At 42.2% G+C, this 22,848-nt stretch overlaps 5 pseudogenes; 1 reads left to right on the forward strand and 4 right to left on the reverse strand.

Moving 5' to 3' along the window:
• Positions 1-325: 325 nt before the first annotated feature.
• Positions 326-1,736, forward strand: LOC148098961 (uncharacterized; annotated as a pseudogene).
• A 5,981-nt stretch (positions 1,737-7,717) lies between these two features.
• LOC148098962 (odorant receptor 131-2 pseudogene) lies at positions 7,718-8,708 on the reverse strand (annotated as a pseudogene).
• Positions 8,709-9,238: 530 nt separating this feature from the next.
• LOC102791247 (odorant receptor 131-2 pseudogene) lies at positions 9,239-10,161 on the reverse strand (annotated as a pseudogene).
• Positions 10,162-19,242: 9,081 nt separating this feature from the next.
• LOC102791809 (odorant receptor 131-2 pseudogene) lies at positions 19,243-20,873 on the reverse strand (annotated as a pseudogene).
• A 432-nt stretch (positions 20,874-21,305) lies between these two features.
• Positions 21,306-22,238, reverse strand: LOC148098963 (odorant receptor 131-2 pseudogene; annotated as a pseudogene).
• Positions 22,239-22,848: the final 610 nt, after the last annotated feature.

Raw genomic sequence — 22,848 nt, forward strand, 5'->3', positions numbered from 1 at the left:
ATATCTCTCCAGTGTTTTGCAGGTTGAAACCAGGTGATTGGATCCTGATCAAAGTACTCCAAAGGAAAAATTGGAGTTCACCAAGGTGGGAGGGCCCTTACCAAGTCCTTCTTACCACACCTACCGCCTGCAAAATAGCAGAGAGACCCTCGTGGATCCACCAAAGCCACTGTAAAAAGGTACAGGACGCATCAGGCTAAGACGCCAGCTCCCTAGAATCTCACCGGTGCTCTAGTGGTGGAGAGAGGGCCGATTGGGCAAAAAGCCCGCCCTTGTTCTTCTCGCCCTAGTCTACGCACCTGAGGTTTTAGTGTGCTTGGTCACCATGAAGACACTGTTCCTGCTATCAGCGATCCTCCTATCACTGGTGGCTCTCTATGCAATATTCACACTGCAAGGCAGCTACAAAAGAAATCTGCAAAAAAAAAAAAGAGCATGGTCACATGACAATTCACATTTAACTGACATAACGCAAGATCACATCCACCCATGGATGAACAACGCATGGTACTGGTATGTTCATGACGTCACCAAGGCAGGTGACAAGGACGGTGAATGCTACATCTGTTCCCACATGCCCACAACAACACAACATGCTACACTGCATGGTAAACCTATGAACATGACTCAAGTAAAATGTGCAGCAAGCTTCGCTAGTATTGGCCACCAATATTCTGGAATTATCCTAAACCACAGCAACCCCCTTGCCATAGGACTCCGCAAAGGCACATGTGACAAGCTGTTTTGGATCAACTTCAATGTCACAAACAAGAGCGCCTCAATGCATTTCCCTGTGTTCTTGGACAACCCAACAAAGTGGAACCATAACATTTGCTATCAACAGACAAACGGAACCAGAGCCCTTGGAACCACCAAACTGTGAAGGGACAGTTACACACGGAGACGGAGCTCCCGTAAAAAACAACTGTCCGTCTAACGGCACATACTGGGTACAAGGAATGGCCTGGTTATGTGGACAACGCGCATATTTCGTACTACCACCTGGCTGGACAGGTACGTGCGCTCCTATATTTAATTTCAGACCACACCTTCAAGATCACAGCAGAGACACACGCACGCACATCAAGAGCAAAGCATGAAGTCGCTGAAGTGTTGCCACATGACTCAATTTATGGATCAGATGTGCCTAAGAACTTCAAGTTATGGACCACCGGTCAAAAAGTTCTCCACTCCCTGTTCCCTTGGGTGGGAACTGGAAAAAACATGCTCAGGATTGAGACACTTGACTACCGATTTGGATTGTTCCTAAATGCCTAAGTAAAGATCAACAAGGCACAAAATGAAGAAATCGACGCAATACGCATTGTAGTGATGCAACACAGAGTCGCACTGGACATGATTTTAGCTGAAAAAGGAGGAGGTTTGTGTGTACTGTTTAACACCACATGCTGTACATACATCCCAGACAATGTGCATTCACAAAACATGACCGACGCTCTGAATGCCTTGAGAAAGATTAAGGACGCTCAGCAACAAGACTGTCACAAGCACTGAAGATTAGCTCACATGGTTGCTAAGTGGTTCTTGGAAGTCCCTACTGATTAAAGGACTTGTTTTTATTGGAATTTTACTTTTGTGTTTTCACAACATGTGTAATACCCTGTCTGAAGAAAATGGTATCAAACATGGTGATGACCTCTATCAACGCTTATGTAACACTGCCTCAAATGGAAGATGTTTTGGAAAATGATTCATGTGATAATGTTGAAGTTTAATTCAAACTCAAGACTGTTAAAAATGACGTTCAAACCGAAAATGCTTAGACAAGAGGTTATGAATTGAAAAATATAGCAGTATTGTTATTATGGAAATCTGAACAACAGGAGGGAATGTCAGGAGATTTTTATTATTAAGACATTTTATTAATCATTATTGCTGAAATACTAAAGCTAAAAGTGTTCATATTTCTGTTTGCACTCAACCAGCTGCACAACTAACTGTCTACACTTTGCCTTAAAAAGACTTGTTTGCTCTCACATTATCTAACTTTAACAGGAAACCGCCACCCAAGAGTAAGAAACGACCTTTTAAGAACATGACCTTTTAAGAACATAACGAGAAGTCGCACCTGCCTGTTTGACTAGATAAGAATGTTACTTCCTTTCTTGTATGTTTCATGCTGTGTATAAATAAAGGCAGAAAGCTGCTGCAGGGGTGTGAGTCTCCTTTGAGCTCTCACCCGTGCACGTTGAACTGTTACAAGTGTCTGAGTGTTATTTCATTATACCTGATTGCTTGTTAAAGAATATCTCTAACAGATAATAAACTTAAAGCGCTGGGTCACCGACCCAGGACCATGACAGAGACAGGATATTTCTAATTTTAGAGATGTTGTGCAGATGGGAGAAAGCAGTCTTACATGTTTGTTTAATATGTGCATTGAAGGACATGTCCTGGTCAAAAATTGCTCCAAGGTTCCTCACATTGTGTTACTGGAGGCCAAGGTAATGCCATCCAGAGTAAGAATTTGGTTAGATACCATAATTCTAAAGGTTTTCAGGGCTGAGTACAATAACCTCAGTTTTATCTGAATTAAGAAGCAGAAAGTTAGCGGCAATCCAGGTCTTTATGTCTTTAAGACATTCCTGCAGTTTATCTAATCTGTGTTATCTGGCTTCATGGACAGATAGAGCTGGGTGTCATCTGCATAGCAGTGAAAATGTATGCTTTGTCTTTTAATGATACTGCCTAAGGGAAGCATGTATAATGTAAACAGAATTGGTCCTAGCACTGAACCCTGTGGAACTCCATAATTAACCTCAGTGTGTGAAGAGGACTCTCCATTTACATGCACAAATTGGAGTCTATTAGATTGATATGATACAAACCACTGCAGCGCAGTACCTGAAATACCTACAGCATGTTCTAATCACGCTAATAGAATATTATGGCCAACAGTATCGAACGCTGCACTAAGGTCTAGCAGGACAAGCACACAAATAAGTACACTGTCAGAGGCCATAAGAAGATCATTTGTAACCTTCACTAAAGCTGTTTCTGTGCTGTAATGAGCTCTGAAACCTGACTGAAACTCTTCAATTAAGCCATTCCTCTGCAGATGATCTGTTAGCTGTTTAACAGCTACCCTTTCAAGGATTTTTGATATGAAAGGAAGGTTGGAGATTGGCCTATAATTGGTGATGGGAATCGTTTAGGTTTTATCAGATACCAGTGCCAAACGGGTACTTTTGAAACGGTGCCGGTGCTTAAACGGTGCTTGAACCGGTGCTTAAAGAATGGAGAACACAAAATTGGTCCAAAAACCTCTCATTTTCAGCTGTTTTTTTTTGTAAAAAGATAACAGTGTTAGTCTTTTCTGCAGATATAGGGGATTTATGGTATCACTCTTGGCTGGAAGCAGTGCTTAAACAATGGAAAAAATAAACTTTGTCTAAAAACCTCTCATGTTTAGCTGTTTTCCATTTTTTCTTTGGTCATTTTAGCCTTTTTGGCCAGGGTGAAGGGAGTACCTGCCATCAAACAAGAAGACAGCCGCATATAACTTCAACTGTGTTTACTAGTTCACCTTACATGCATTAATGTAATAACGTGGTTAGCCTACTCAACATAAATTACACATGAACAACATTAGGCTACTCACGCAGAGAAGAACGGCTGCTGCTGCCATCATCATCCGTCATCATTTCTGCTACACTGGTAGGGCTAGGGGCCAGGACTCTTCTTCGGGCTTTGGGGGGGATGTTGCTAACTCCGGGTCATATAACAGGCACCACACCCGCAGTAGATATGCACGATGTGAGGTCTTGCAGCAAGCTATTAAATACGGCGCATTTCTCGGCTTTTAACAAAATGCTATACATCGTCAGGTGTTTCATCAGATTCGAGGAGTTACCTCCTTTGCACAGTATCACCTTAAAGCACTTGTTACAGGCTGCTGAGTTTGCATCTTTTGCTGTGAAGTAAAGCCAGACTTTTGACCACTTCGCCTTGGGCATTTTTAATCTGTAGCTTTGCTCTAAAAGAACGTACATACCTGGGCCCGCCTACTACACTCGCAAAGGTAAAATGATTGGCTGAAATCCAAAGTGTATGACATCTCAGGGAGGAAAAAAGCACCGAAATGTGCGCTGCTTTTCGGTCTGGTTACTACCGTTTATGTCAGAACGGCACCGGATACCGGTACCCATCCCTACCTATAATTAGCTGAGACAATTAAGTCAAGACATGGCTTTTTAGGCAACGGCTTAACTACTGCCAGCTTGAAGGCCTGTGTTACATAGCTGATTATTAGAGATAAGTTGATCATATGGTAAATGGCCTGTATTTGTATAGCACTTTACTAGTCCCTAGGGACCCCAAAGCGCTTTACACATCCAGTCACACACACACACACACACACACACACACACACACACACACACACACACACACACACACACACACACACACACACACACACACACACACACACACACCAACAACAAGCAGGCTCGTGGGCCTCTGGGCTACATTGTAGCCACAGCCACCCTGGGGCGCACTGACAGAGGCGAGGCTGCCGGACACTGGCGCCACCGGGCCTTCTGACCACCACCAGTAGGCAACGGGTGAAGTGTCTTGCCCAAGGACACAACGACCGAGACTGTCCAAGCCGGGGCTTGAACCCCGTTAATGGTTTGGCGGAAGCAGTTACTGAAGTTAAGTAAATAAAACTTTATTTATATAGCACCTTTCTAGATAAAACATCACAAGGTGCTGGAGGAAGTAATTATTGAAGTTAACTCAGAAAGATCAATTGGAGAAAAAGAGTCTAAAGGAATATCAATGGTACTGAAAGCAGCTGTAGATAATGTTACATCTGTGGGATGATTATTGGTAATTTTTTCTCTAATGATTAAAATTTTATCTGTCAAGACGTTCATGAAGTCATTACTAGTTAACGTTAAAGGGATGGTTGGCTCAACAGCAGACGTTTTGTCAGCGTGGCTACAGTGCTGAAGAGAAACCTAGGGTTCTTATTTTCTTCAGTGATGAATAGTAAGATGTTCTGGCTTTGCGGGGGACTTTCTTAAAAATCAGCAAACTATTTCTCCAGGCTAAATGATGATCTTCTAAATTTGTGACACGCGATTTCCTCTTCAGCTTACAAGTTATCTGGTTTAAGCTGTGTGTCTGAGAATTAGACCACGGAGTCAGGTACTTCTGATTTCAGGCCTTTGTTTTCACCGGAGCTACAGTAACCAGAGTCGTACGTAGTGAGGAGAAAAAATTATTAACAAGATGGTCAACCTCTGTTGGCGTAGCGTTCAGGTAGGTGCTCTGCTCTGTGTTGGTACAGGGCATTGAAGATGATAACAGTGGGTGGATTATATTCTTAAACTTAGTTACAGCGTTTTCAGAAAGACATCTACTGTGATGAAGTCTACTCCCCACTGCTGTGTAATCAATTATCGTAAATGTTATTAGGAAATGATCACACAGGAGAGGGTTTTCAGGAAATATTGTTGAATGTTCAGTTTCTATGCCATCTGTTAAAACAAGATCAAGAGTGTGATTAAAGTGATGGGTGGGTTCTTTTACATTTTGAGAGAAGCCAATGAGTCTAATAACAGATTAAATGCCATGTTGATGCTGTCATTTTTTGCATCTACATGGATGTTAAAATCACCAACAATAATTATTTTATCTGAGCTGAGAACTAAATCAGATAAAAAGTCTGAGAAATCAGACAGAAACTCTGTGTAAGGCCCAGGTGGACGATAGATGATAACAAATAAGACTGGGTTTTGAGTTTTACATCTGGGGTGGGCAAGGCTAAGCATCAGGCTTTCAAATGAAGTCTGTCTTGGTCTTTCGTTGATTAATAGGCTGGTGTGAAAAAAAAATTGCTGCCACACTGCCCCCTCGGCCTGTGCTTCAAGATTTCTGGTAGTTAGAATGACTTGGGGGTGTTGATTCATTTAAACTAACATAATCATCCTGCTGCAACCAGGTTTCTGTAAGGCAGAGTAAATCAATTTGTTGATCAATTGTTAAGTGATGTACTAACAGAGACCTGGAGGAGAGAAACCTAATATTTAATAATCCACATTTCACTGTTTTACTCTTTGGTTCAGATGTGGATACTGTATTGTTCTTTCTTTGTGATTTTTTATGTTGTTTAAGTTGTTTGTTGCTGGTTTTTAGTTTATTTTGTGTCTGTTTGGGAGCTGACACATTCTCTATGGAGATGGGGGGTTTTTTTTCTTTTGGAGGGGGGGGGGGGGGGGGGGGGGTAACAGGAGGAGAGAAGCTGCAGAGAGGCTTGTAACACCGCAACTCTGCTTCCTGGTCCCAACTCTACATAGTCATATTTCGGGGGGGTTTAATAAATTTGTCCATATTTCTAGAAATGACAGCTGCTCCATCCAAAGTGGGATGGATGCCGTCTCTCCTAACAAGACCAGGTTTCCTCCAGTTAGTGTGGTGATACCTGAAGCTGTTCTAAGCTGTTGGGAAGAATAAACCTTCCTGTTGTGAAACTGACATCAGCTCAATGTGTGTCCCTTTTTCTATTCTTTATCACATCACCACACATTGTTGAACAGGAAACCAGTTGCCCCTCTGGTCATCATCTTAGAGAGGCAACACTGCAAACAGAGAACTGAAACACACAGGCATATTTTTTGATGGTACAACGCGACACTGAGCAAGGGTAAACACGGGGCTAATATACACAGGAAAGTAATCAGGGAATGGAAAACAGGAGGGAGACACAGCTGGGAGAGATAAAGGCTAACGAGACAGGGGGAGCAAAGATGGACACACTGACATAAGACACAATCCTTCAAAATAAAAAAGGGAACAATACACAAGGACGCAGTCTAAGAAACAGACTTTACACGGGCAGAACTAAACCTAAACCAGAATAAGCTGGAAAATACTAAATAATGATAATCATCATCATCATACCATAGATCAAGAAAATAACCAAAAACACAAAATCAAACCAAAGCGTGAGAACTGAAAATACTGGGTCAAACTGACCCAGAACCGTGATACTTCTTGCTGTGAGGCGACAGTGCTAACCACCATGCCACCATGCTGCCTTCAGTCAAAACCAAAATCAGTTTTCTTTTATTTTTAAACTCAGGTTAATACATACCACAAGCAAACTAATACTTTACTGAATAATTAATGAAAAACATAAATGATAATTGGTTAATTAATAAAAAAAAGCTGGCTTAAGGGAAAGAACCACCACAGAGGCTATAGCTATCTGAGCATCTAATCGCAGTTGTGAACATATTGAGCGATAAATCTGATTTTCCTTTCTGTAACTGAAAATTAATAATTATATCATAAAATGGTAAATTAAAAGATAAATATTTATTTTAAAAAGTGTGCATTGTTATGAACATAGATGTGGGCATTGTGTGTTACCGATTCAACTGGAATATGGCTATATAGTTAGAAAAGACTACCAGATCACATCCTTATTTAGATAGTTTTAAATTCATTCATTTATTTAAAAGGGTAAATTGTCCCTGACAAATAGTTTCTGATTGAAAAGTCAAATGCATAAAGGTTTCCTCTTTTTACAGTAAAACAACACATGACATACACAACAGCTAAACACAAAACCAACTCTTCAAATAGTGGAAAGATAAAGACTAATAAATAATCAATATGATGAAAATGAATGAATGCTTTGCTTAACAATGAATGTCAACATTATAATAATAATTTATATATCATGTCAAATTAGGTTTCTTTTGAACATGCTCAAGTAAGCAAAAGATTTTTAAGTGCAAAAAAGAATTTTTCATCCCTGAGTCCATAAATGAGAGGACACCTTGGAACAATACTAAATAATAAATAATTAAAATATCTGAAATTTCAAAATAAATTAAAATGAATCTGAAGGACTGTGTTTTCTATAAATGGGTTAGGCAGCTAGATGAGACAGAGGAGCAGCTAGAAAATATGAAGGACCACTGTTTTGAGGCCTTTGTGTATTGACTTCTTATCCTCTCCTGATGCAGCTTTGGCCACTTTCATTATTTGAACGTATGAGAAAATAATAATAATCCTCATAATCAAGAAATAAAATTGATGTATTGCTGATTGAACATGATCCTGCCACCTGTAAAGAATAAACAACTCAACAGTGCAAATCACATGTTTTCTGTAGAACTTAAGTGAGGCAAAAGCAAAGAACATGGACAGAATAATTATACAAGGACCAGAGCTGACACCATGAATGATCAGGATACAGTACATAGTGCTGCGTGTGGAGCACAGCTGTCCATGACGCAGGGGCATACAAATGGCGACATAGCGCTCCAGAGTCATTGTTGTCAGAGTAACTGGTGTGACAAAATTATACATAACCACAAAAATAGTGATGATTATACACAACCACACTTGTATTGCAAAATGAAAATAGGTTAAGATTAACAGGATATCACTCACAAATAACAAAATGCTGTCTGACAGTAACGTTATAGAAAATAAGATGTAGCGTGCAGATGTGTGAAAGGATTCTTTTTTTTTTTTTTATAAAAGTCAGGATGAGCAACATGTTGATACAAAGACAAATTATTAGCACAAAGTTTTTGCGAGATCTTGCAAAAGTTCATCTTAGTTTTTTTTTCTCCCATGTTCCTTGTGGGTCTCCGTAGGATTATGATCAGTACCAAAGAAGTTTTTCAAATTAACATTATTCCATCTTCATCATTCTTCCCCATTCACATAACAGCAATAAAATAAAAGTAGTATTTGTTTTCATATATCATTTGTTTGTCACATAATCCTGACTTTCAATGATATTTTTTAGGTCTTGTCATGTTGCACATACTCAATCATTTGGAAATTTCAGTTAAATTATGTTGCAACAATTCATAACAGATAAAGCTAAATCAATCAAGCTGCAACATCATAAAAACTCTACAATTCATTCTGAGAAAGTGAACAATCTTCTATCAGGAAAAAAATCCCTGGGACAAATTGTGTAGATACACTTAACATTTAGTTAAATTTTATTTTCTCATTTTAAACGTATGTGTAAACTGCACCTGAAAAGTGACATGTAACTGCAGAGTTTTGTTTAAATGCATAACAATATAGCATCACTGAACATATACAGGAAAGCAAGTTGCAAAACTACTAATAATTTAAAATTAATTATTTACATGAAATTACTCTTGCATATTTAAACAGTCATTTCCTGTATGGTCTGAGGAAATATGAATGGCAGCATTTATATTTCTGATGTAACTCAAATTATGTGTATTTTGAACAGGATGAAGTAGGCATAAGACTTTTCAATACAAGAAAAAAATTTTCATCCCTGAGGCCATAGATCAGAGGACTCAGGCACCTTGGAGCAATATTAAACATAATGTAGTTAGAATATCTGACATCTATAAATAACCTGAAATCAATCTGAAGCACTGCAGTTTCAATGAATGGGCACCACAGCTGAATGAGACAGAGCAACAACTGGAAAGCATGAAGGATCACTGTTTTGAGTCCTTTATGTGTCAACTTCTTTTTCTCTCCTGATGCAGCTTTGGCCACTTTCATTATTTGAACATATGAGTATGCAATAGTGATGCCCATAATCAAGAAATAAAATTGAAACACAGCTGATCGAACATGATCCTGCCATCTGTAAAGAGCAAATGCCTCTACACTACATATCATGGATTGCTTGTAGAACTTAAGTGAGGCAAAAGCAAAGAACATGGACAGAATAATTATACAAGGACCAGAGCTGACACCATGAATGATCAGGATACAGTACATAGTGCTGCGTGCGGAGCACAGCTGTCCATGACGCAGGGGCATACAAATGGCCACATAGCGCTCCAGAGTCATTGCTGTCAGAGTAACTGGTGTGACAAAATTATACATAACCACAAAAATAGTGATGATTATACACAACCACACTTGTATTGTAAATTGAAAATAGGTTAAGATTACCAGGATATCACTCACAAATAACAAAATGCTGTCCGACAGTAATGTTACAGAAAATAAGATGTAGCGTGCAGATGTGTGAAACGATTCTTTTTTTATAAAAGTCAGGATGAGCAACATGTTAATACAAAGAAATATTATTACCAGAATCTGCACAATAATCATCCGGTCATTAGGTCGCTGCAAAAAAACATTATTCACTGAGTTGTTATCTGCCATATAGAACTGAAGCACTTCTCAGAGTTGAGAAAGTCTCATTATTAAATGAATTAAAAAAAAAACAAAAATTAAGTGCAGTAAAGAAATCTTCTACTGTCTTCTGTAGCCAAATATCTTCTGCTGGACTGCTGAAGTTATCTGACAGATGACTGTGCATCATTATTTTAAAGGTTGCAGCCTTCGAGAATAACGATCACACAAAACCTTGCTACGCAGTCTCGTCATCTTCCTTTTACACCCATTCCCCTCGACGCCACAAAACTATTGATAGATGGAGAGTTTTTTTTCTTGTTGCCTGTCCCGTTCCATACTTTAGCAATCAGAATTGTTTTCTGAAGGCCAGGAAAGATGCCCGACGGATTTATTTTTTCAAGTGGAGAAAATATGGCAATGCCATATTGGTCCACTTGATTGATCTATATTATTATTTTATATTATTATTGTTTATTTTCTTTTATGTTATTACAAATTGGACAGACATTTAGACAGTAAAGGAGAAAGAGAAAGAAAGAAAGGGAGAAAGAAAAACGGGTGGAAAGCGGGACCGTAGGAGAAGACTGAGAAAATCTGTTGTATCACCTGTTAAAAGAAGAAAAAAGAAAACAAACAACCAGAGAACAACACAATACCGAGATCAAAGCAACAACCTAGATACATGTAAGTAACACTAAATACTAAATATTAAATGTTAGTGAGCAGCATGCAAGACTGACAGCGCACAGTATGCGCACGACATGCTAGCAGTGTCCAAGAATGCTTGGACACTGCTAGCATAATGAACATGTTTTTGGACTGGGCTCCCACACAAACACAAAGCAGAGGTTGAAGTATCGCCAAATATGCTTCCAAACAAACTTTCTTGCCAGCCAAAAACTAGAACACATAATGAAGCATATCTTGCCTTTGGCTTCACCTGCACAACATCTGTTGTGCCAAGGTTTGTATCCCCGACACGATTAGTTTCCTCTTTGTCCTTGGAAAAAACAAAGGGGGGCGTAGCAACAAAATTTTGGGAACCACTGTGCTAGAAAGCGTAGGGAGCCATCTCCCTGCACCCCAGAGCATGAAGCAGACATGGAGGAGACCCAGGACCGGACATCCACAGGCCCCCCAGAGTGCGAAAGCCTAAGGAGGACCACCGGAGAGGCAACCGCGCCACCTTCCCGGAAAGAGCTGAGGAGAGCACCAGATGTGGGGTCACCCTGCAGCCACAGTGCAGAAGCCACAGGGATCTATGGTGATGAGCCCACAGGCTCTGCCAGCAGCCAGTCGTGCCAGAGCGGACCGAACCCCGGTCCCAGAGGCACTAGGTCTGAGGGTATCCAACCTCCTGGAAGGGGCCCGACCCAGCCACGGGTGCCAGGCCCCGCCAAGCTGCCACCGGGAGTGCATCAAGTACATACCTGAGCGCGCAGCCCCGGACACTGAGAACCACCAACATACCGATAGCTGAGGATATCAGCCACCAGTAGGGAGTGTGGTGGGTGGAGACAGGCCTCCACACCTAGGGGGGCCTGAGATGTTCCCAGAGAGGCGGCGTCATGATGCTGCTTGCTGTTCTAAAGTGCATTTAAAACACGCGAGGGGCATGGTGCTTCCTGCCAGAAAGCAGTAGGTGTCAGCACGTCCCCTCCCGAGAACCCTAAATTTCTACATGTATTTAAAATTTCGAAGTGGGCACCGGCCCCAGAGGTTAGGTTGGATATACAAACCGTACTCTGGATACCGTACTCCCAAAGCCCTATATGTATGTGTTATGAGACTATGAGTAATGTGGATGTCTAAGTTGCGCAATAAAATGAGGCACAGGTGTCCAGAAGAGGACAGAGGAGGAATGCCTCCCCTGTACCTCAGTGACACGCCTGTACCACAAGGCCCTGCATGTGTGTGTGGGTGTGATGGAGCGGAAGAGGTAGGCAGATGAGGATGGTGTCAGCCGGTGATCAGCTGATCACCAGCTGATCACGGGGCCGGGTTTAATAGAGAGACGCCACCCACCTTTTCGCCACTCAGACATCGTTCTCTTTATGTCAGAAGCTCCGAAACTTTGCCGACGTCAGTTTCCGTCTGATTCAGCAACCGTGAGTGTTTTTCCTCTCGATTCTTTCTCTCATCCCGGCTCCGCTCGCTCTCCGTCTGTAACGCCAGTTCCGAAGCCACGCTTCGTGCACTGATCGTTACTAGAATAACTGCGTGTCTGTTCCAACCCATCGCTAGCCTTCGCCGTGTTTGAGTCTAGCCAGCACGCCACACGGGCACGCCGAATTACCGTGTGTAATTCGCCCGATCGTGACAGGATGTCTGAGCCGCATATAGACCCAGCGGAATTCGAACGGCTGAAAGCCGAAGTAATATATCTTCGCGGTGTGGTAGATCGGATGAGCACAAAAATGGAGTTCCTCACCGAAACTGTCCTCCAACTTTCCACTTCCGTCACCTCGCTGCAACGTCAGCCAGCGCCGGTGAGCGCGGAGCCCCGGATCGGACTACCAGATAAGTGGAACAGAGTTGATGGCCGGCCTGATGGGTTGCTTGCCACTTTAGACATGCTGTTTGAATGTCAGCCCACTAAATACGCCACCGCCCATGCAAAAGTTGCAATGTTGACCTCTCTCTTGTCTGGCCAGGCTCAGGAATGGGCCGCGGCCCTCTACAACAATAAATCCGCAGCTTGCAATGACTATGCCCTGTTCGTGGAGGAATTAAAAAAGACATTTGTTCCCCCGAGCAGTGAAGTGGAAGTGGAGTCACAGCTGCTTCATTTACGCCAAGGCAGTCGACCCGTCTGTCACTTTGCCTCCCAATTCCGTACCCTGGCCGCTAAGCTGAAGTGGGGAGATGCTTCTCTTCGCTCCATTTTTCTGGAGGGACTGGCTGGTTACATCCGAGATGAGATGACCGGCTGTGAGGCCCCCAAGACTCTGGATGAGGCCGTGGACCTCACCCTGAAGATCGACCAACGAGTGATGTCGTGGCCTCGCCACACCCCTCGGGCCTTTAAACCCTTCCAGCCTCAGAGGGCCACGTCTTCGCAGCCTCCTTCCCCCTCTGAAGGAGCCGCTGCTAGCCCAAGCAGTGCATCCAGCGAGGAGCCCATGCAGCTGGGTAGACTCTCTAAGGAGGAGAGAGAGAGAGACGCTGGCGTGAGGGCCTCTGCGCCTACTGTGGATCAGCTCGACACCGTTGTCAACAGTGCCCGCTACGTCCGGGAAACGACGACGCCAGCTAGACTGCAGTCCCACCTGGCCCTTCACACTTCTCTGACCCCTCTCGTTTTCTGTCACCAGTAATATTCCACCTGAAACACCGACAGTTCTCTTCTTAAGCCCTCCTGGACACCGGAGCCGCTGAGAACTTCATCGACCAAACACTAGCCTCCCGACTTTGCATTCCGTTAACTCCTGTTGATCGATTTCTCCCGGTGACCTCAGTAGATGGGCGACCCCTCCAACCCTACCCGATCCAGTTCCAGACCCAGCCGGTTCGCATGTCTATTGGGGATCATCAGGAGGAGATCCGGTTTCTTGTAGTCTCGGCCACTACCTCTCCTCTCATCCTTGGATACCCCTGGTTCCGTCAACACGACCCCCACATCTCCTGGGCTGGCTACGGTCCTGAGGAGCGCTCCTGGGTGCCGTCCCGCTTCGTCTTGGATCCCTCCCTCATCTCGGATTTCCGTCGCCGCCGTCCTGGACCGTCGGGTGCCGGTCTTCGGGGGGGGGTCCTGTCAGCCGGTGATCAGCTGAACACCAGCTGATCACGGGGCCGGGTTTAAAAGAGAGACGCCACCCACCTGTTCGCCGCTCAGACATCGTTCTCTTCATGTCAGAAACTCCGAAACTTTGCCGACGTCAGTTTCCGTCTGATTCAGCAACCGTGAGTGTTTTTCCTCTCGATTCTTTCTCTCATCCCGGCTCCGCTCGCTCTCCGTCTGTAACGCCAGTTCCAAAGCCACGCTTCGTGCACTGATCGTTACTAGAATAACTGCGTGTCTGTTCCAACCCATCGCTAGCCTTCGCCGCGTTTGGGTCTAGCCAGCACGCCACACGGGCACGCCGAATTACCGTGTGTAATTCGCCCGATCGTGACAGATGGGGAGGAAAGGAATGGGGGGGGCCCTCCCTGTGGCCAGCTCCCCTGCTGACCCCCGCTCCCCGAAATCCACCAAGGGGCAAGGGGCTCAGGCCCATCTGGACGGGGGCCCACAGCAGCACCACCACCAAGCCCTGCAGAGCCCAGGACGACCCACCCAACCCCACCAGAGAGGAAATTACACCTACCCCATCATCCAATCAGCTACCAGACTACATAAGACAATAGATACCCAGATTGAGTTCATTCTCCACCTCTCCTTTACCTCTCCCCCACCTGCAGGGTGGACTCCTGGAGAGCAGAGACCTCCTGGAATGATGGAACAACCTCCCCGCCAGTTGAAGGGGCCCCCATTTCTGCTGGTGCACCAGAGGCCCCCTGCTCCAGGGCTAGGCCCCCGTGCATGCACCCACCAACAACCCCGGCGACACACCAATCGGGACCTGAGCCCCAGGGCCCAGGCAGAGCCCCAGCCTGAAGGTGGAGCACCCCCAGAATCCCAAGCCCGCCCTGGACCACCCAGGGGCAGCTAGGCTACCAGGCCAGTGACCCACGTATGCCAGTACAAACCCTCCCCCAGCCCTGCTGCATGCAGCCACCAGGAAAACACCCAAGAGCCACGAGAGCCCCAACTAGGACATGACCACAGGCCCCAGGCAGTGCCCTTCAGGGAAAACGTCCCAAGCCCACACCCTCCCCAATACTAGAGAAGGCAGGACAAAACCACGACCCCCCACCCCCAGTAGGTGATGGAGCCGATCAAAGGAGCCCAGAGGGATTGATCTAATGTGGTGGTAGAGGCTGTATCAAGATGTGATCTATCAGACGGTCTCTATAATGGTTAGGATTTAGATTTGTTTTTTTTTTCCTGTTTATGAGGACCATTTTCTTGGCAATGCATAGGGAATGCATAGGAATGTGGGCTGTATTAATCTCTGTAGTGACATCATTCAAGTTGCCCAACAAGCAAACTAGAAGAGAGGCTGGAATGTGTACATTTCAGACACTTTGATAAGACTTCACATATCCTGCGCCAAAACCTTTGAACAGGTGGACAGAACCAGAGATTGTCGATGTAGTTGTCAGGTCTATTGCCTTGACAGTGTGAGCAGTTGTTAGAATACGTAAAGCCCATCTTGAACATTTGATGACCTTTATAGTGCACTCTATGCAGTATTTTGTATTGTATTAATTGCAGACTGGGATTTCTAATCAGTTGAAAGGTTTTTAAGCATACCTGAGACCAGAGGTTTTGGATAAACTGACTGATAAATCTGCTTCCCATTTTGCAATAAGAAGGGATATTGATTCATCTATTTTAGAAAGTGTTCTGTACATTTTAGACAATAATTTAGCGGTTTTAAGAGTATGAAATTGAACCACACTTGGTGGTGTTTGTAATTCAACTTGACTGGGTTTAAATTTTTGTTTACAATGGATTTAATTTGTTGATATTCTAAAAAACTTTTCTTGTTGATTCCATATTGTACAGGGTGGGCCATTTATATGGATACACCGTAATAAAATGGGAATGGTTGGTGATATTAAAGTCCTGTTTGTGGCACATTAGTATATGTGAGGGGGCAAACTCCTCAAGATGGGTGGTGACCATGGTGGCCATTTAGAAGTCGGCCATCTTGGATACAACTTTTGTTTTTTCAATAGGAAGAGGGCCATGTGACACATCAAACTTATTGGTAATGTCACAAGAAAAACAATGGTGTGCTTGGATTCAACGTAACTAAACTGCATGCCATGAAAGAGTTTGGGTCCCAGGAGGTTAAATCTTTAAATACACAGTATGTAACTAAATTATGAGAAGATTATGTGGTACTTCCAGCTCTAACTATAAGCTTTATAAAAATGGAGACTTTTGAGCCTAACCTTGAAAGTAGGGGGGGGGGGGGTCTCTCTCCCAAATCTAAACTGGTCCTGATTTTGCAGAAGAGGGGCCTGAGAGTTTAAGGCTTTGTCTCTCATATTACTTTTGAATATCCTAGGAGCCACAAGTAAGCCAGCAGTATATGGGAAGAGCAGTGTGCTCTTTTGGGATGATGTGGTACTGTCATGGTCAGGCATGCCTTCCCAGGGTTCATCAGCTGGACTATTGTTTTTGTTGTTGTTCTCTCTCTCTTGCTCTCCCACCCCTCTCTGCCTGGGTGGAACTTGTTATGGGTTCTAGTTGGGAGAGACCTAGACCCACTGTAGTTTGCCTACCAGCCGAACATTGGAGTGCATGATGCTGTCATCTACCTGCTGCTTCTCTCATCTGGAGAGTGCCAGGTGCACTGTGAGAATGATGGGGGTTTTTTTATTTCTCCGGTGCCTTCAACACAATCCAACCCTCAGTTCTAAGGGGGAAGCTGCAGGGAGCGGGAATGGACCATCAGCTGCCCTCATGGATAATAATAATAATAATAATAATAATGGAATGCATTTATATAGCGCTTTTCGAGGCACCCAAAGCGCTTTACAATTCCACTATTCATTCACTCTCACATTCACACACTGATGGAGGCAAGCCACAGCTGCCCTGGGGCAGACTGACAGAAGCAAGGCTGCCATATCGCGCCATCGGCCCCTCTGGCCAGCACCAGTAGGAGGTAGGGTAAAAAGTGTCTTGCCCAAGGACACAACGACTAGGACAGAGAGAGCAGGAGGATCTAACCGGCAACCTTCTGGTTACAGATGAGCTTCCCAATCCCCTGAGCCACGGTCGCCCCCGATTGTTGATTACTTACCAGTTGACCCCAGTATGTGAGGCTGAGGGACTGTGTGTCTGAGGTGGTAGTCTGTAGCATTGAGGTCTCACAAGGAACAGTACTAGCACCTTTCCTCTTCACCCTTTTATCCTTATAACATGGACACTTGCCATCTCCAGAAGTTCTCAGACAACACCGCCATTGTGAGTCAGGTGTCGTGGGAAACGAAGTGGAATACAGGGGGGTCACGAATGACTTTTTTAGCTAGTGCGAATAGAACTATCTTCGCATCAATGCCAGCAAGACGGAGCTGGTGATTGATTTCAGCAAGAAGCCACCCCCTATTACACCAGTGAACATCCAGGGTTTGGACACTGAAACAGTAGAGGAGTACAAATACCTGGGTGTTCACCTTGGTAACAAACTGGACTGGTCCACAAACAAAAATGCACTATACAAAAAGGGTCTAAGTCAGGGGTCGGCAACCTGTAGCTCCGGAGCCGCATGCGGCTCTTTAGTCCTCATAGTGCAGCTCCACGTGGTTTGGGAAAATAAATTAGAAGTATTTAGCTGAAGTGTATTTTATTTATGTTAGTTCTTTTTTTTTTAACTTGTAGTTCTAAATTGGAAGATTATTGTGATATTGAAATATAAAAATTAAATTCTATTTTATTATTTTTTCATCGCTCAAAATAAGCATCACACTCGCGGAAGCCGGTATACCCGCCGAAACTCCATATATTTCTCGAGACTTTCAACCCCAGGTCGGCCAATTATGGATCTTCGGATCCACATTATGTCAGCAGCTATTCTCCACCGTGAACTATGTTAAAAACAAACACCACTCACGCCTCACAGATGACAGCTTACAGTCCTGCGTAAAGATGAAAGTGACTTTGTACAGCCCTAATTTGCAGACGCTGTGCGCAGAGGTTCAGGAGCAGAAGTCGCATTGTAAACATATCACGGCAGACCCGACGATGTTTGCATGAACATGCTTTTCAGCATCTCTTTATTGACCGCTTTTCACACACGGTTGCTGTACGCATACAGCCGGCTGAAGCTTTTCAGCTCACAGCCCGACATACACCAACAACAGCATAGATAGCACAGACGTTAAGGTGGCGAGGCGTGATTGCAGGTGCCGCTCAGGTGCGTCCGCCTCCCCTGCAGCGGCACTGCAGACAACGCCCCTCCACACACCTTAACCTGGCAAAATACATATTTAGGCAGAATTTTGCAAATATCTATTTTTCATTTTTTAGCAGCATGCTTTTTTTCCAATTATTTTTTTAAAAGCCAGGTCAAGGCTCCAAAAGCCCAAAGGCGATATAAGGCGGGCGGCTCACAACAGTTTTTGTTTGCTACATGGATCATTTTAGTTCAGCTGGGTGTCTTTCCTTTTGTTATACTTCTTTACGAGTTCAAAATGTGTTAATTACATAAATAAAATGTAATTTTCTCATTAGCACTTCATGGATTTCATAAGCAACACATCTTAGTTGTTCACACAAAGCATAAAGGTAAAAAAACAATATATACAGTGTTATCTTCATTTTAGATGTCAAAAAGTATTTGCAGCTCCCAGTGTTTGCTTTTGCGTGGAAACCAGGTGAAAATGGCTCTTTGGGTCTTAAAGGTTGCTGACCCCTGGTCTAAGTCACTAATACCTCCCATCCCCTGCATGAACCTTTATGAGCACTGAGCAGCTCGTTCAGCAGTAGACTTTTACACCCACAGTGTAGGAAGGAGTGCTACTGCAGGTCATTCTTACCAGCAGCTGTCAGACTCTATAACAAAGTTTAATCTCTGTACAATTTTTATACATATTTCTGTACATTGTTACGTGCATATATGAACTTCAGTTGCTTATATATATAGGACCGCATTGTGTCTTCCTTCTACATTTTATATTCCCTTTGCTATAAGATCTGTGTACCAACTTTCTCATTCGTGGGATAATAAAGGTTGATTCTATTCTAAAAAATTTTTTATTGTTTAAAGAAGCTAAAATCACAAGTACAACATGTTTTGTTTACAAACAAATGTTATTATCTGAACTGCATTTTCAATTCAGTCCAGTTGTATTTATATAGTGCAAAATCACCACAAAAGACTCTACAATAACACAAAGCAAGCTGCCTGTTATCGAAATAATTTTAAATAAGAACAATAGAAAGGTGAAAAGGGTCATATTATGCACCAGTTTAATATAAGACCAGCAAAGTGAACAGAATGTCTGTTTTTATCAGTAAAACTCTGACCATCCCTGGAAATCTGTGAAACATTAGAACCTAATGAATGAACAAGCTGTTGAATGTTTCTTATATAATCCACAGAGAGCGTAGTATTTCAGTGCATTAACAAACATCTCATCCCTGAGGCCATAAATTTGACGACTCAAACATCTTGGAGCAAGAATAAAGGTTATGTAATTAAAGTACCTCACATTGATAAATAACATAAAATCAATCTGCAGAACAGCATCCTCTATAAATGGACATCAGAGCTGATTAAGACACAGCAGCAGCTGGAAACCATGAAGAACCACTGTACTCAGCCCCTTTGACTTTGACACTTTGACTTCTTATTCTCTCTTGATGCAGCTTTGGCCACTTTCATTATTTGCACATATGAGAAAACAATAGTGATGGACATAATCAAGAAAAACAGCTGACTTATAGCTGACCTAAGATGATCCTGCCATCTGTGAAAAATGAACATTTCAACAGAACAAATTCTGCTCTGGATATAGAAGCTGGTGATTGTTGATGCAAAGAAAATAGAAAGAATAACAGTGCAGGGAACAGAGCTCAGACCATGAATGATCAGGATGAAACAGAAATGAACATTGCACTATTAATCATTCTGACACACATTCAATATGAGCAGCAGGAATTATTTTTTTGGACATTTTTTGATTGTAACAACTAAATGGGTTTTTTGTTTGTTTGTTTACAGAAGTTAGAAACCTAAGTACAATATGTTTTATTTGCACACAAATGTTGCTCAATCAAAGGAAGAAAAAGGTCAGTTAATATGCACCATTTTAATATAAGGCCAGCAAATTGAACTGAATGCCCAGTTTTATCAGTACAACTCCGCGCATCCCTATAAATGTCTTAATATGTCTATTACAATATATTAACCAGAATGAACAAGCTGTTGAATGTTTCTTATATAAGCCACAGAGAGCATAGTATTTCAGTGCATTAACAAACATCTCATCCCTGAGGCCGTAAATTAGACAACTCACACATCTTGGAGCAAGAGTAAAAGTTATGTAATTAAAGTACTTCACATTGGCAAATAACATAAAATCAATCTGGAGGACGGCTGCCTCTATAAATGGATACCATAGCCCTTTCCATGTTGACCTCTTCACTGATTCAACTAACCAGATGGGCTGAAGGAACAAGTGCATTTTTTTTCAAGGTTTGAGCTAAAACCTAAAAAGTGTGGTCACCCGCAGATTTAAAATAATTTAACAGTTAACAGATCCTGAGCTGATGACTGCACAGGCCTGCTGCGGATCTGAGCAGGTCTGCTATGTACACAAGAGCCTGCCCATGTAAAGCTTCGTATGTCATTAATAAAATGTTAAAATCTATTCTGACTTTGATGGAACCCTAGTGATAGGAAGTAAGAATAATGCCTAGCTGCTTCCCTTTGGGCCAGTTGTAGATAGGCTAAAGAGGACAGAGAAAGGCATGTAAAAAATGAGATACAATAATCAACACTGAAGAAATGAATTGATTTATTTTTAATAAACAGGACTGGTAGAACTGGGTGAAAGCTAAATGCTTGTTCTTAGTTGAACCTGCCACAGTAATGACTGACCTCCTCACAGAAGCTGACAGTGTCAATCACAAGAAGTTCAGCTTTGCCAGGATTGAGATTGAGAGAATTTGAAGACATTTCAGTATTGCCTGTTAGTCAGAAATGTAAAGTCACTTTAAGTGCATTAGACTGATGCTACACGGAGTTAAATAAAGCAATGGACAGTGGACATGTATGGCAATAATTTATTTTCAGTACATTTTTTACTGTAACAATTAAATACATGTAACAATTAAATGTCTTTTGTTCGAAGCAGTTACAATTATGAGTACAATAAGTTTTACAATAAGTAAATAATTAAAAAAAAATTTTTTTTACAACAACTTAACTGCTCGTAGTCCACACTGTTGCCAAACTAAAAACAATTTAAGGATAAAAAGGGTCAGATACTATACATCAGTTTAAGTATAAGACCAGCAGAGTGAATGGAATAGCCAGCTTTATCAGTACCACTTTCAAACACTGGAAATCTATGAGTATTTCTATTGGAATACATTATAACATAATAAATCAAAAAGCTGTTGAATATTTCTTATATAAGCCACAGAGAGCGTAATATTTCAGTGCATTAACAAACATCTCATCCCTGAGGCCGTAAATTAGAGGACTCAAACATCTTGGAGCAAGAATAAAGGTTATATAATTAAAGTACCTCACATTGATAAATAACATAAAATCAATCTGCAGAACAGCAGCCTCTATAAATGGACACCAGAGCTGAATAAAACACAGCAGCAGCTGGAAACCATGAAGAACCACTGTACTCAGCCCCTTCCACTTTGACTTCTTATTCTCTCCTGATGCAGCTTTGGCCACTTTCATTATTTGCACATATGAGAAAACAATAGTGATGGACATAATCAAGAAATAAAGCTGACTTATAGCTGACCTAAGATGTCCCTGCCATCTGTGAAAAATGAACATTTCAACAGAACAAATTCTGCTCTGGGTATAGAAGCTGGTGATTGTTGATGCAAAGAAAATAGAAAGAATAACAATGCAGGGAACAGAGCTCAGACCATGAATGACCAGGATGAAGTGCAGAGCTCTCTGTGTTCGGCACAGTTCTGCATGACGGAGGGGAACGCAAATGGCCACGTAACGCTCCAGGGTCATTGCTGTCAGAGTAATTGGTGTGACAAATGTGTACACAGACAAAACAATATATATAATAACACACAACCACACTTGTATGGTGAAACTAAAATAATTCAAAATGAGCAAGACATTAGTTATTAGCAAATAAAGTGAATCAGACAACAGTGCAATGGCAAATAAGATGTAACGCATAGTTGTGTAAAAAATATCCTTCATAAAAAATGTTGTGATTAGCAAAAAGTTGATGCAAAGAAACACAGAGATAAATACCTGGACTATGATGACCCGATTATTGATGTTGTTTATTGCCAACTGACCACCAATCACTGAGTTATTTGTTGCCATGTATTTCTCACTTTTAGGCAAATATTATTTTGATTTATATCTTCAAATGTGGAGAGGCCCAAAATTCTAAGAACTTATCTACATATATTATTATATATCTGGTTATAGATTCTAAAACCAAATTCCCCACACACACTATCTAAACCAAAGTTTAAATGATGTCAACCTAAACAGCCTCACAGCTACAAGTGGAATATCTATTGAGTTAAGTATTCACGGTGCTTGTTGATAATATAATGACATATATCTATAATACCTAAAGATTTAAAATACTTTTAAATCTTCATATATGGAGAGATCTTAAGAACTTACCTACATATATGAATGCATGTCTGGTTTCTAGATTCTAACATAAAATCTCACACAAAGTATCTGATCCAAAGTTAAAATAAATTCAAATTTAACAGCCTCACAGTAAAAATAAGTGGAATATATATTGAGTTAAACATTCACAGTGCATGTTGATATGACATGACATATATCTATAATACCTAAAGATAACAAGTCACAAGACATCAGAGAGTCATTTTACCAAACCATCCCTGCGGTAAGTAAAACACATCTGAGGTGTGTGCTGTCACAAGCTGATTTTTATAGCTGAAACTGTAAC

This window comes from Neolamprologus brichardi, chromosome 14 (assembly GCF_056152115.1).
Source record: "Neolamprologus brichardi isolate AB-2024 chromosome 14, ASM5615211v1, whole genome shotgun sequence".
Taxonomy (NCBI): domain Eukaryota; kingdom Metazoa; phylum Chordata; class Actinopteri; order Cichliformes; family Cichlidae; genus Neolamprologus; species Neolamprologus brichardi.